A 14,530-nucleotide genomic window follows, 5' to 3' on the forward strand; every position below is an offset into this window, starting at 1 on the left:
CGCTGCTCCACTGCGGGTCGGTGGAGGTGTTTTTACTGCTAATAGCCGGGACCAACGGCTTAACGTGCCCTCCGAAGCACGGAATCATATTACTTTTTCAGACAATCAGGTGATTTTAGCCTGAAAAGTACTTACCAAACAAAGGACAGTCTCACAACTGATTTCGACAATGTCCTCATCGGGAATCGAACCCGGACCTCCAGATCGTGAACCTTACGCTCTAACCACTAGACCACGGAGGCTGTTAGACCATAGACCACTAGTTCAGTATTACGTATTACGGTACGAATTAGAACTTTAAAAGTACGGAAGCCAGTGTTGTGACGTTCATTAGCATAATTATGTATCAGTCGAGACGTGGCCGATAGATTATTTTCTATCTAACAGTTGTGACGTATACAACTCCGAACAAAGAGAGCATTGTCTTGCGCTCGTTGAGGAACTCTTGTCTATATGTAAAATCACTGAATTGACGTATGACAGTAATTCATGTTTCTGATAATCTGCTATCGAATTTCAGTAGCCGCCTTAAGATACTAATTAATATAATCCTCACAGATGACGCCATGAGCCAAGGTTCACGGCCAACTCACCCTCAAGCCTGTCAGAGCCTTCAGCGCTCCCCATTTGTCCGGCCAAGTACTTAATTCCATCGATGCAAATCTGCAATAAATCACGTCGAACAAAATATTATTTTAGTTGGAATTTGATCACTCAAAACATGTGAGATGGAGTTCAAATACAACAGTAAGAAAAAATAATTACCTTTTTTGTACTGTCTATAAAAAGGACGTTAAAATTAATTAAGAAATTTTAACAAACCGTTTGATAGCACAAGCGTAAAATTTACGAGATCGACCCTTCAATTAGCTTTAATTATTATTCACGGCATCCACTGTGCTAACAGCACTTTGAAGTCGGAACGGACAGCATTCGCACTTTATTTTAGTGAATATTTCGATGCTATTTTTTAAGTTTGATTATTTTGGGAGTAAGGTCACGAGCATTAATATGTATACACTTTGGTACCATGTCATATTAACTTTTTTGACTGTAAGTCTCACTAAATGTCAAATATGTTATCTCCGTATTTATAATAGCTACAGTTACGAGAATTAGACAAAAAGAAAGAGAATTTTTTGAACATGAAGTGTGTGCTAATAACTCAAAAGTGATACAACTCGAGTTGTATTACTTTTCACCGACGGTACAGATTTATGAATTTTAATCAAGAAAACGTGATAATAAGTTCGACAGCAACCAGTTCAGGTCCCCGAAACAGCCCATTTCAGGCCGCGTATATATGGAAATACTACTTCAATACGTCCCAGCCTCGTTTTTTTAACGTCCTCGTTAAAAAAGACGTCCTAACCTGAACTAACTATATATAAGTCCAGAAATTCGCTGCAAGTCGTCTGAACTGGGCGCGAAAACAACATAGAATTCGATTAGCTGCTAAGTGTCCCGCATGCTATCACCAGCTGTCACTGACATACGTATGAAGTCCCGCGGATTTTATTGGAACTAAATGACAAGTCATAATAATTATATGCGGATACTGCGACATCAGCGCCGTGCGTGCGGGACGTCCTGAAGCGCTATTACATCTTTCAAACGCGATGCGACAAAGTTTGAACCGACGCAATTTAGGAAAAATCTACCTTATTATTACTGTACTGTGATCGTTATTTGTAAAATCATACAATACATATACACAATTCTTTATACACAATATAATTATTATGACATATTGTGGACTTTTCGGTAGACCTACAAAAAAGGAACAATTCAACCATACGTTGTTTATTCATTGTTATAAGTTTACGTGGTTATTATCTTATTTAATACACATAATAACGAGTTCTTACCGCGTTTAAATGGGGATATGAGACTCCCGATATTTCGACACTGTTGCAAGTGCCATATTACGTTGTTTTGTTATATCTCAATGGGCTCAGACAGCGTTTTCGCCGAAAGCTCCAAGTCGGCTATATTTGTAACGATAATTATGTTTGACATTCATCATCATTTTTGAACCATTTTATACAAAAAAAATTCTTGTATAAATTATATTATACCCTAAAGCACGCCCATGAATCACTCTACTCATTGGTGAAAACCGTATGAAAATCCGTTCAGTAGTTTTTTAGTTAGCCGCATGTTCACTGATGCGATTAATGCCTGTTAGAATTTTACAAAATAAAAAATACGGAAATTACGGAAGGTACTTTAGTGCAAAGTACATTATTGTATAATTATAATATTATTGGTAAAAGTGATACTTTTTGAAAATTCCGTAACAAATAGACGGGTTCGCCAAATTCAATTGTAAAAAAAAATACAAAAAGTAAAAAACAATTATTAAAACATGCACTTGGGTTTGAACCGTGAACCTTAAATATGGCGGCGACTGCTTTACCAAATGCGCCATTTAGAAGTTAGAAGTAGACTTCAAATTATGCATCTCTTTTAATAGCTACCCTAGTTCGCATGATGTGTGTGTGACAGCTTCGTGTTTGTACACAAATTGGAATGACACCAACTTTTGATGCAATGTTTCAATATGATATCTGCAGTAAATACTTCAAAATTGTAGCTTAACTTAAAGATAATGTATGTAAGATTTCGCCACCTAACATTTCACTGGGTCAGAACTCAACACTAAACGAATAAATGGAAAAAACTACGAAAACTGCAGAAGTAACGCCATCTGCTGACGCAGCGTTACCTAGCTGACTGAAACGCATCACCTTAAGATACTTTAATAACACATTGGTGCCAGTCCGGTACTGGGATTTGGACCGGCGCAAATAACACAGGTTGTTTTATCGTGAATCACTACATAGTATAAAACAAAGTCGCTTTTTCTGTCTCCATATCCCTATGTACGCTTAAATCTTTAAAACTACGCAACGGATTTTGATGCGGTTTCTTTTAATAGATAGAGTGATTTAAGTGGAAGGTTTATATGTATAATAACATTCATTAAATAGTGGAGATGTGATGTCGTATATAATTAAATTTTTTCCTCAGCATTGCACCCGAGCGAAGCCGGGAAGGGTCGCTAGTAACGTATATTTTATACAGGTATATTAACTTTCTAAATGGGTACTAAAGCCGTAAGGCATAAGGATGCCAGTAGTCTTCATATCGAATTTCTATGATGCATATGTTGAACCACTTAATTTTCATTAGTTAGGTAGGACGATAACGATATAGGCGAATTTTTAATGACGATAAAAAATAACTTGGAAAATAACTTGCAGGCATAACTTGGAAGTGATTTTCTTATTCTTCTTATAATGTATTATATTATATAAGCTATTTGTATGTATGTTTATGTATGTGTGTGTAAATATATGTGTGTATGTATGTTTGTGATTCTTTTTGCGATTAACGAAATAGCTCATGAAAACCCGGACACAGATTTATGTACATGTTTGTTGGCGGAATTTTCTAATATCAGTATTTTAGTAAATAGTTTGCATACATTGTCGATTTGGTTTATCTGTAATGACTATGTATATGTGAAATAAATAAATAATTGTGTATATATTTATATATTTTTGAAGTATTTTTAATTATGTTGGTATCATTATAATGTTTATTGCACCATCTCGTGCTCCAATGCATAAATTCGTTCAGCCTAAGGTTGCCTGGCAGAAATTGCTGTTTGGCAATAAGGCCGCCTATTGTGCTTATTTTGTTCGTATGTTTATGTTCTTTGTATATGTCGTTGTGCAATAAAGTTTTTATTGATTGATTGATTGAAAAATAGATCGAAAAAAGTCGCATGGACAGAAGAGTCGGAGGTGGCTTGACAAGAACTGTGGGTTCAAGTCCCGTTTGAGTCAGACTTTTTAGATTTAACTAGCTTTTGCCCGCGACTTCGTCTGCGTGGCGTATTAAAAAAGAGAGATCTTTGTGTGTGTGTGGGAGTGCATATCAAATGTCAAGCATCTAACTTATGCAGTTTAGATTTTTTCATACAAAATTAAATGTTTCTTCCCGCTAACTCCCATTTTTCAAAATACAGCCATAACTAAACTTAATATTTACTAAGGTATGCATGCATGCTAGATTGAAAACATCTATCTTACGCGGTTTCGATTTTTTCATACAAATGTTTTTTCGCGGTAACTCCCGTTCCCGGATATTTTGCAATATCCTGTTGCAACTAAGCTTAAAGTTAACTAAGGTACCTGCATGCCTCAAGCGTCAAAACTTAAGCGGTTTTGATTTTTCATACAAAAGGATTTTTTCGCTAATTCCTGTTCCCGTGGGAATACCGGGAATTCGTTTCTTAGTGCACCTCTACGGTACCTAAGCTACGTCCCTTCAAAATTTCAAGTGCCTACGTTTAGCCGTTTAGGCTGTGCGTTGATATGTCAGTCAGTCAGTTTCTTCTTTTATATATTTAATCAAATAAAGATGAAGCAGTGTACGCGCGCATATACTAAATCTATTACTCATATTAATTATGTATCTTTTTATATCTAAGACTGAACGATCTTCAGTCACATTAATAAACCGATCGTCTTGACAAATACACGTTTCATTTCTCTCATATCGAAACTACTTACCTCATGAACCTGCCATATAAGGGTTGCCTCTGGGTTGTAGGTTAGTTAAGGGTTGGGTTTTCTCTTTGTAATTTCAATTTGGTCAGGGCGGTCGTGTTTGGTAACCAGTGTTGGTCAAGAAGGGAGAATGATGATCTCTTACACGCCTGCGAGCTGTGAGATGGATAACCAACTTCTTGGAAGGATGATATTATGATGTGAGAATAAAGAATAGTTTCCAAGAATGCGGTCGCAACACATATAAAAAACATCCTTAACCTTCGATTCTCTATAAACTCGATATGACGAGCCCAATTTTTTTATAACAGAAAGGAAATGATTTCAATATAACGAGTGAAGTAAACGATCCGTGAAGGGTATTGCGATTGAACCGTTTTTTTATGGTTGAATCATAATATTATTAATATCCTTTTATAACGCGTTGGTATTATTATTTATTATTATATATATTATACATTATGGTGGACCGAGGAGCTCGGAGGCGCAGCGGTAAATGCGCTCGGTCTGCGATTGTCGAAGTTAAGCAACTTTCGCAAAGGCCGGTCATAGGATGGGTGACCACAAAAAAAGTTTTCATCTCGAGCTCCTCCGTGCTTCGGAAAGCACGTTAAGCCGTTGGTCCCGGTTGCATTAGCAGTCGTTAATAACCACCAATCCGCACTGGGCCCGCGTGGTGGTTTAAGGCCCGATCTCCCTATCCATCCATAGGGAAGGCCCGTGCCCCTGCAGTGGGAACGTTAATGGGCTGGTGATGATGAAGACTATTTCTGGTCTTCTATCTTATAGGTTGTGAGGTGGAGTACCAACCTCATCAACCCTGGTGTCAAGGTTACTATTGAACTGATTATATGAAACTATCCTGTGGACATGTATTTAATACCATCTGAGGCAAAGCAAGTCATTAATTATTCATGTCAAAGAAAAAAATAAGCCCTGTGACGTCATGGAATAGGTACGCAAAGTACGTATTCGTTACAAACATGAGCCCACTCACACACATAAGAATATAACACTACACACACGATGACCTTCAGTCATAGTAGTAGAAGTGTCTGTTTCGTTGTTTATAATTAATCAAACTAAGGATCACTAAGGCCGCGTTCAGAGATGCGCGGCGCGGGCTGCTGGAAAAACAAATCAAATCAAATCAAATCAAATATACTTTATTGCACACAACATACAAAACAAATACAAACGTATGATAATGTGCCAAGTGTTCACGGACAAGTGTTTTTACAGGCGTTTATATGAATTGTAGCGGCATATACATATTATGGCGGGGGAATTGTAGCGTCATATATTGAGGAGCTCGGTGGCGCAGCGGTAAACGAGCTCGGTCTGCGATTGTTGAAGTTAAGCAACTTTCGCAAAGGCCGGTCATAGATTGGGTGACCACAAAAAAAAGTTTTCATCTCGAGTTCCTCCGTGCTTCGGAAGACAAGTTAAGCCGTTGGTCCCGGCTGCATTAGCAGTCGTTAATAAGCATCAATCCGCACTGGGCCCGCGTGATGGTTTAAGGCCCGATCTCCCTATCTATCCATAGGGAAGGCGCGTGCCCCAGCAGTGGGGACGTTAATGGGCTGATGATGATGATTATTATGGCGGATGACGCCGCGGGCGACGCGGCGGGCAACGCGGCGGGCAACGCGGCGGGCATCGCGGCAGGCAACGTGGCATAAGTAACGTGCCGCTAACGCACTGCTTGACGAGTCGCTTAACGCGCCGCTAACGCGTTGCTTGACAAGTACCTTGGCGCGCCGCTTGACGCGCCACTAATGCGCTGCTTGACGAGTCGCTTGACGCGCTGCTTAACGAGTCGCTTGACGCGCCGCTTCACGCGCTGCTTAACGAGTCGCTTGACGCGCCGCTTCACGCGCTGCTTAACGAGTCGCTTGACGCGCCGCTTCACGCGCTACTTAACGAGTCGCTTGACGCGCCGCTTCACGCGCTGCTTAACGAGTCGCTTGACGCGCCGCTTGACGCGCTGCTTAACGAGTCGCTTGACGCGCCGCTTCACGCGCTACTTAACGAGTCGCTTGACGCGCCGCTTCACGCACTGCTTAACGAGTCGCTTGACGCGCCGCTTCACGCACTGCTTAACGAGTCGCTTGACGCGCCGCTAACGCGCTGCTTGACGCCCTATTTGACGTCCCGCACACCGCACCCTGTGACGCGCCGGGTGACACTCGGCGTGTCCCTGAATGCAACCTAATCAATTTTTTATATGTCCCCACAGGGAATCGAACCCGGGACTTCCACATCGAGAGACCAATGCTTTAACCACTGTCTACCTATATAATAGTATGCATGTATGTAAAATAATACTCGTAGTGCTAAGTCAAACACAGGTAAAGCAAACAGTTCCGAAGCGGCGTTAAGGATAGGTGTTTGTATTAGATGTCAAATGTTCAGGTAAATGTATCATAGGACGTGTCTGGGCTATGTGCACGTTCACATAAGATGACGTTTATTATAATTTATTCGTATTCATTCATTGCAAAGTCACAAGCAGATTAAATATTTTTCGTCAGCGGCGGTTGGTAATGGAGTTCTACAACAACTCTTCTTTTTTCGAGGCGATGGTAGACTTATATCGCGAGCTCCCAGAATTTGGCTACGGAAATGGCATTGTCAGTAGCCAATATCAAGACTTCCCGCGTGCAGGTGGTAGGGTAGGAAGAACACGACATGAGATGTTCCATGTTCATGGAACCGATCCACATTCACACTCCAAGTTGGAATATCCTATGAATTCCCACCTGGACTTTCCTTACTTGCTACGATACCACATTCAAACAAACAAACAAACATTCGTCTTGCCTTTTTATAATTGTTTTAGTGGAAATTTGATATGATGTTGTTGTCTTTTTTTTGTGTGTGACGTCCTTTTTCTATTCTATTCACTTTTTTCTGGCTCATCAAAATTTTCATTCATGTCATGTCATATTTGATTTGGCTTATCTTTAAAACATCCAGAATTTAATTACGGTACGACTTTTAATATTAATAAGCTATCCAAAGTAATGAAGAAACTTTCGTACATACAAAAACTACAGCACTTAATTGTTTCTCAAAAACTCTTCTCAACACTTGTCATGTCATCTTCAATGAATAAAGTCGAAAGCGCTCTTACTTCCTGGAAGTATAGACTTTTAACGACTTTGCTTTATCGGTTGTTCGGAGTACAACGTTTAATTCCACCAGAACAGCAATCGTAGGTGTAATTGAGTACCAAGTCGGGATTAATTGAAGCAGAAATGTATCACAAGTGCAGAACTGTGGCGCAAAGTAACGCACGCGCGATAGCGCCCCTACATCGCAGTGGTAGTCTCGCCGACGTGAAGGACACTCGTCGGCAAACCGACGGTTACTTTTCGAACGCACGAATTTGAATCGACGCGCATTTTCGTCCTAAAACCTCCATCAGTTCCCTCCAAAACTCTTTTGAAATTAAAAAGGACGCTGCAAGCTGGCCGGAAACAATTTTTCAAGTCAATTCGAAATTTCAAACTGCATTCTGTTTTCGCTAAAAACCCTGGTTCGTTACAAGTTTGAAAAGTTTATCAGAAAAACAATAGACGGAGTGACACAGCTTATCTCTTTTGTTTTTTAATCTTGCAAAGTGTTCTTTTTGAAGTGTTCCAAGTGACGTTGAGTTGAAACAGGACGGGTCGTGATTAATTTGACAACTTCGCAACAATTTTTAATTGTGAATCCTTTCTTTTGACTGTTTTGTGACAACGTATTTTTCTGTGAAAAAATATTTGAGGTAAGATTTGACTTCTTTTTTATTTCCTTTTTCCAGTTTCAATAAGTATCAGGGACAAGTATTTTTATTTTACGGTCTGATTTTATGAGGGTGAATTATGATTGAACGAAACAATTTGTACGTTTTATTTGCAGTTAAAATTCATGGAATTTAGTGTTTTCCGATAACGACTTGCTGTTATAAAAAATATTTACAGCTGATAAGGGATGAAACAAAGTGTTGCATAAAGGAATTTGGCTATATCTGAAAATGTAATATATTTTAGAAAGCTGCTGCTGTTATAAAAGCAGAATCATGTTTTTGGAAAATTCATTTTGTTGATATAAAATGCAATCCTGATTAAATTTTCAACTTTAAAATTATACGTACAATTAGGTACGCTCTCGCATGTATATTTTTTTATAAACTTTGTAATTTTGTCGTATTAACGTATCTGTCGTATTAAATTAATGCTACATAGGAACGTACTTCATAGTACTTATATACTTACACCATATTTTTTGACATGAATGTACGGTCACGAGCATTAATATGTATACACTTTGGTACCATGTCACATTAACTTTTTTGACAAATTGAACTGTAAGTCTCACTAAATGTCAAATATGTTAGTGCGACAGAGTCCTAAACTGGGTACATTATATTGCTCATGACTGTACTATTGATAGGCCAATATTAAGTAAAATATTATTTTATGCAGGGCTACAGTTTTCATCTGTGTCAAGGATGTGCCAATGATTCTGCAGAATTATAATATTTTTTAATGAATGTGTATTGAATATTTTATATTTTTATAGGTATTACTGTATTAAATAAGTAACACGGTCTAATAATTATCATAAAGGTCTTCTTTGTATAATTTGTTAGTTTGTGTGAATTCATGAATAGTCTCTCATGACAATGGCCAGAAATAATTTCGTTGACAATAGTCATGTGCTAAATCCTTTCCATGTGTAGGCATGTACAATCAATAAAAGTATAAAAAATGCGGTAGGTCATGTCATGGCACAGCTACTGTCATAACTCCGTTTTATAGCCGCACGTGTTTCGCCTATTTCGTTCTAGAAAATTCCTGAACGGAACACAATGTGAAACTTTTTGCGCGATTTTTCGTTTATGGCCCCATTGCGCTGTTATGATCGTTAGTGTTTTGTTTTTAGGGAGTAAAAGTCCGCCATTTTTGTAGGTGTGTTCTCTTTTAGAATTTTTGAATGTTATTACCTGTTGGATGTTAAAAAAATGCTATCCATAAGAGAGGGTGTAAACGAAGCGGTAGTACTTCAATAAACAATGTTTTTTTATCGTGTTTAGTAGGTAAATGGCACGACCCACGCATGTAAGTCATATAGCAGATTATAACAGTAGGCTAAATGACAACTTAGTCAAATGAGATATTTTTTAAAAACGTCCAAACGGTTTTTTTATGTCAGTAAACGGAGTTAAATTTGTAAAATTTTTTTAGTACATTCGTAAATATGTCAAAGTGGAAAATGGGATCGATTTTTGATGATTTTATACTAGCTTTCATATACGGATTAGCATTTTATAACTTATCTTTAACCCTGTCATCTAATATAACCTCCAAATGCCGAGATTTTCTGACACAATAGTTAAACAATGAAGTTTGGATTTTAAAAGGACATTCCGTCGTATTGTCATTAAAATTACGAAAAAAAGACATCAATTTATCAAAAGGCATTCCTTACGATAAGTTAAAAGCTATAAAGCCATTTCTTTAGAGCACACTCTACCAAAGTTGTTCCACGATGTTCAGAAGTCATTTCGGCTAGCTAACAACTCAGTTGAGGAAGTTTTCAAACTGTCCGTTAGTTTCTTACTCAGAGCTTGACATCAACAGACATGGGTCGATAGCAGGGACCAGTACTTGTCATGTAATTAATAATATTTAAAAACTCAAAGAGTTTGAGTTTTAATTCATGTTTGGATCACAGATAATAGTCTATTTTCCAACTAGTCAAATCTCTTACTTTTTACTAAACGTCAAAACACGAAATTGTTGTGGAATTTTTATGAAAAAGCACACTGTGACGTCATAGAAAAACGTGATAAAACGTCGGACTTGTTATGACGTTTTTCTTGAATAAAATTCATGAATAAGTTAAATAGAAAAAAGGAAATGTTTATCGGTAGTTTTAGATCTGTCTTTATTTAGTAATCAGAATTTCATAATTTATCTTGAACCTAGGACTCGACCTAATATCACGTGTTTTACAGGATTTGTGTCTGGTTAATGGCAGGAAGTACGCCCCCTATCACGTGGGACTTGAACATAGCTGGAAAGGAGTAGGTGTATAAATAATACTATACATCTCAGCCTACCAGTAAGACGTCAGGTGAGAGCCTTCAGCGCTCCCCATTTGTCCGGCCAAGTAGTTAATGCACTCTGCGGTAAGTCTACAATAAGTCACTTCAAAAAAAAAACAGTAGAACTAACATTCGCAACGTGATAAAGAAAACGGTCGCGGTCATTTTATCGATTCTGACGATATCATTATGTCGTTTAGTCGATAGATGCTAATATGTGAACCGAAATAAGTCGTGTTGTTCTGTCAAAATACGAACAAAATCACATGGCACGCATGTTAGGGAAAATAACAGACAAAATTTATTGAATCGATGGAAAATTTTATCATACTGCGCATGTTAGCCCTGCAGATCTCAGATACAGGAGTGGCACTATGTTGTGCCATGTCATGTAAAACTCAAACGCTTAACTCAAAAATACCCCTAATTATGTTGGCAATATAGTTACACTTTGAGCAGGTTTTTTTATATAACCAACCATCTCGCTCTCTTTATTTAAGAGCTGCGCTCTTGTCGGTGGTGTAATCGCCATTACTCCATAGATAGAGCGTGTAGAACGGTGGTTGCCCCAATCGCCTTCCATTCCGCAGTACACTGACCAATTTCTCAATCGGTGATGTTCTAGCTAGAGCCCTACCAAAATCCATTTCCTCGGCCTCCAACCAGTACTGATACCGCTGCTGCCCGGCATCAGGGGTGCGCCTTTGAAGTAGCGGCGCCTACTCGCTACGTCACAAGATCGTCATAGAACCTAAGTAGCATATATATAACCATATATTATATTTTTGTTGAACGTCTCATCTGCACGGCAGCCGAAATGTATAAAGTTCTCTGTTCATAACAATATGTTCACATTCGAAACTAACGGGTAGGCTTCACCCATTAAAAAGGTAATAATAAAATATGAATAATGTCAGATATTTATGGTAATTTATCATTTACTTAACGATAATTATGTATTTTTTTTAATAAGACCATTTTTAAATATTTTATGAAATAAGAATGCGATTTTTTCCTGTGTATTACAAGATCCGAAACACAGGCGGCCATTATTGAGAATAATGTGACGTCACATATCACAAAATAAACAAAAGCTATGTGTCCGATTACAAGTTTACAGTTTGACAGTTTACTGAAATGTAACGTGACTGGGCAAAATATCACGTAACGAACTGTTTTCGCGCGACATTTTAAATTAATGAAGAAAAATATGTTTTTTCTTTTATTTATTTTTAAGTATAGCTGTTTCGAGATAATAAAATATTTTAAAAGGTATAAATTAAGTGTTTGTAATTTTTCAAAAACGGACCCAAAAATTGACAAGTATCCAATTGTAAGATCTTTGTGAGCATTTCTGTTAGGTACTTATCTTAACATTAGTGTCAAGAACCACTTGGTGTCAGCATACCTCGGAGACTACATAGCAAATCCTATTTCTTAAGGAGACATTACAAAGGTGCAGTCTGTGCCACATTACTCCGTGCGTTCGATGAGACCGACAATCCGATTGCTCTTTACTCCTTACGTCTAAATATTTATTATTATTTATTTATTTATTATTATTAAGCCTTAAGTATAACATTAGTTTAAATGCAATGTCCTGCAAAATTGCATAAGCAATTTGTCTGCAGGATCACAGTCTCGCTCACTTGGTTAAATTACAATAATTAAGAATTAAAAAATAGACTAAGGTGGCCCGCAAAGGGGGTGAGGTAACCAAGCTCATATTTGTGCGGGGTGGAGTGTCTTTCCCAGTGTTATTGTTTACTCTATGGTGAGATTATCAGTAAATCGCAGTAAATCGTCGATAAATCCAAGAACATCGCGGGTATTTTTTATTGACGTGACTTATTGTAGATTTGCCGCAGATGGCATTAACTACTTGGCCGGACAAATGGGGAGCGCTGAAGGCTCTCACCCGAACATCGCGTCAAATAGTAAAGTGTAGTAAGTAAATAGTGTACGGTCACGAGTACTTATCTGTATACACTGTGAAACCATGTCACATTAACTTTTTTGACAAATTAAACCGTAAGTCTCATTAAAATGACAAATATGATAGTGCGACAGGGTGCTAAAGTGGGTACATTATATTGCTCATGACTGTACATAAAAATAATTAAGCACGTTTGCATGAACCATAACAACAATGGACAAAAAAGTGTTCGCCCAAAAAACAATCGTACAAATTCATGCAACAGACATTAAACAGCAAAAACGATTTACCTAGCAAGTTTATTTATTTATTAATCGGGCACAAGCAACGAAGTTATTCGTGTGCTTTCCATAAATTTTATGATGTCGAAATAAAGTTAGGCTGCGTTCAGACAGGACATAAATCCAGACCTTAATTTACGGTGTTGACGTACTGGTAGTACAAGTTGTTTTATTTTCGTTTAATGGAAAATAATTTCCTTGGACTTGTTTTGGTTATGGACAGTAATTTACGACATGGTTTTTCTGATTTAGTGTTAAACCGTTCTTCTATCGTGTGAGTTCTGAGCTGGATGACCAACCTCATCAAACCTGGTGTCAGGGTTATTAGTGACCCGTCAATGGCTTATGTCTCATGTAACGACTACTTATTTACATCAGTCAATAATAACCGGCACCAACGGCTTAACGTGCTTTCCGAAGCGGGATTCGAACCCGGGACATCCGGACCGTGAGCCCAACGGTCAACCACTGGACCACCGAGGCTGTTATACCGTTTATGGGCTAGGAAATTGTTATGAATGTAGGTCGGTACTTGTACAATAATAAGTTGTGTGGCTGCGTCCACCGCCTGTCAGTTTGACAATAAACGAGTGCGAATCGAACTGTCCGTCGTTTAACTTGTGTTCCTGTTCGCATACGTACCAGTGGCGACGTGTCGTTTTAGTACCCATTAACATTTTAGTAAAAATGTCTCGAAGTTTAAGTGCCAATTTCGGTATATTAACTAGTTATGACCATAATGTGCATACTTGGAAAACGTACAAGGGGCGAATAACACAATGGTTCATAGCTAACGACATTAACGAAACCAGTGACAGTACAGGAGAAAAACGACGTGATATTAAAATACGCGCGTTGTGCAGGTTGCACTTGAACATTGCGGTCTCTTTTGTATGTTATTTTGTATTTGTCTATTATTTTTTACTTCTTTGTATTTTGTTTTATTTTAGTTTACTTTTAGTTTAGTTATACTTTTACTTATGTCAGCCGCTCGTTTCGTTCTCCCAAATTTTCCCTATTTTAATTACTAGCTGTCGAAGGCTTAATCACACGTCACACCGCTCTCACGTGTAAAATACTACCTACTAGCGACCCGCCCCGGCTTCGCTCGCGTGCAATGCTGAGGAAAAAATGAAATTATTTACGAAATCACATTAAAAACCTCAAAAATAACAGTATTTCTTCACTATTTAATAAACCTTCATCTTAAATCACTCTATCTATGAAAAACCGCACCATAATCCGTTGCGTAGTTTTAAAGATTTAAGCGTACATAGAGATATAGGGACAGAAAAAGCTACTTTGTTTTATACTATGTAGTGATGTAGCTGGGGAGTGGAGACTTTTTAGCGATTTAAAAATATATTAAAGATTTAAATAAACCTCTTAAGTATAACTTAAGAAAGGTGAGATGATTCATGCGATGCGTTCTCACTCTGTAGCAAAAATGCATTACATGATACCTAATTTAAACACCATAATGGTGCTAATTCCTGTAAACACCATCTTATTTTATTTTCAGTTATATCTGTCATTTTCTTATCTACCGAAAAGGAAAGGCCGAAAATTGCCAAAAATTAAGAGGAATCGGGGCCAATACCGGGTTCTTACCGCGTTAAAATCGGGGATATGCGAC

The 14,530-nt window shown here is 37.9% G+C and overlaps 1 protein-coding gene across 2 annotated transcripts in view; it reads left to right on the forward strand.

Moving 5' to 3' along the window:
- The first annotated feature begins 7,918 nt into the window (after window positions 1-7,918).
- The window catches only part of LOC126368474 (hemicentin-1-like), a 76,115-nt gene continuing 69,503 nt past the window's right edge, over window positions 7,919-14,530 (forward strand). For both annotated transcript variants that reach the window (XM_050012493.1, XM_050012494.1), the window contains exon 1: window positions 7,919-8,352. The gene's annotated coding sequence lies outside the window, so the exon portion shown is untranslated. The remainder of the gene's footprint in view (window positions 8,353-14,530) is intronic.

The sequence above is a fragment of the Pectinophora gossypiella genome, chromosome 7 (genome assembly GCF_024362695.1).
Source record: "Pectinophora gossypiella chromosome 7, ilPecGoss1.1, whole genome shotgun sequence".
Classification (NCBI taxonomy): domain Eukaryota; kingdom Metazoa; phylum Arthropoda; class Insecta; order Lepidoptera; family Gelechiidae; genus Pectinophora; species Pectinophora gossypiella.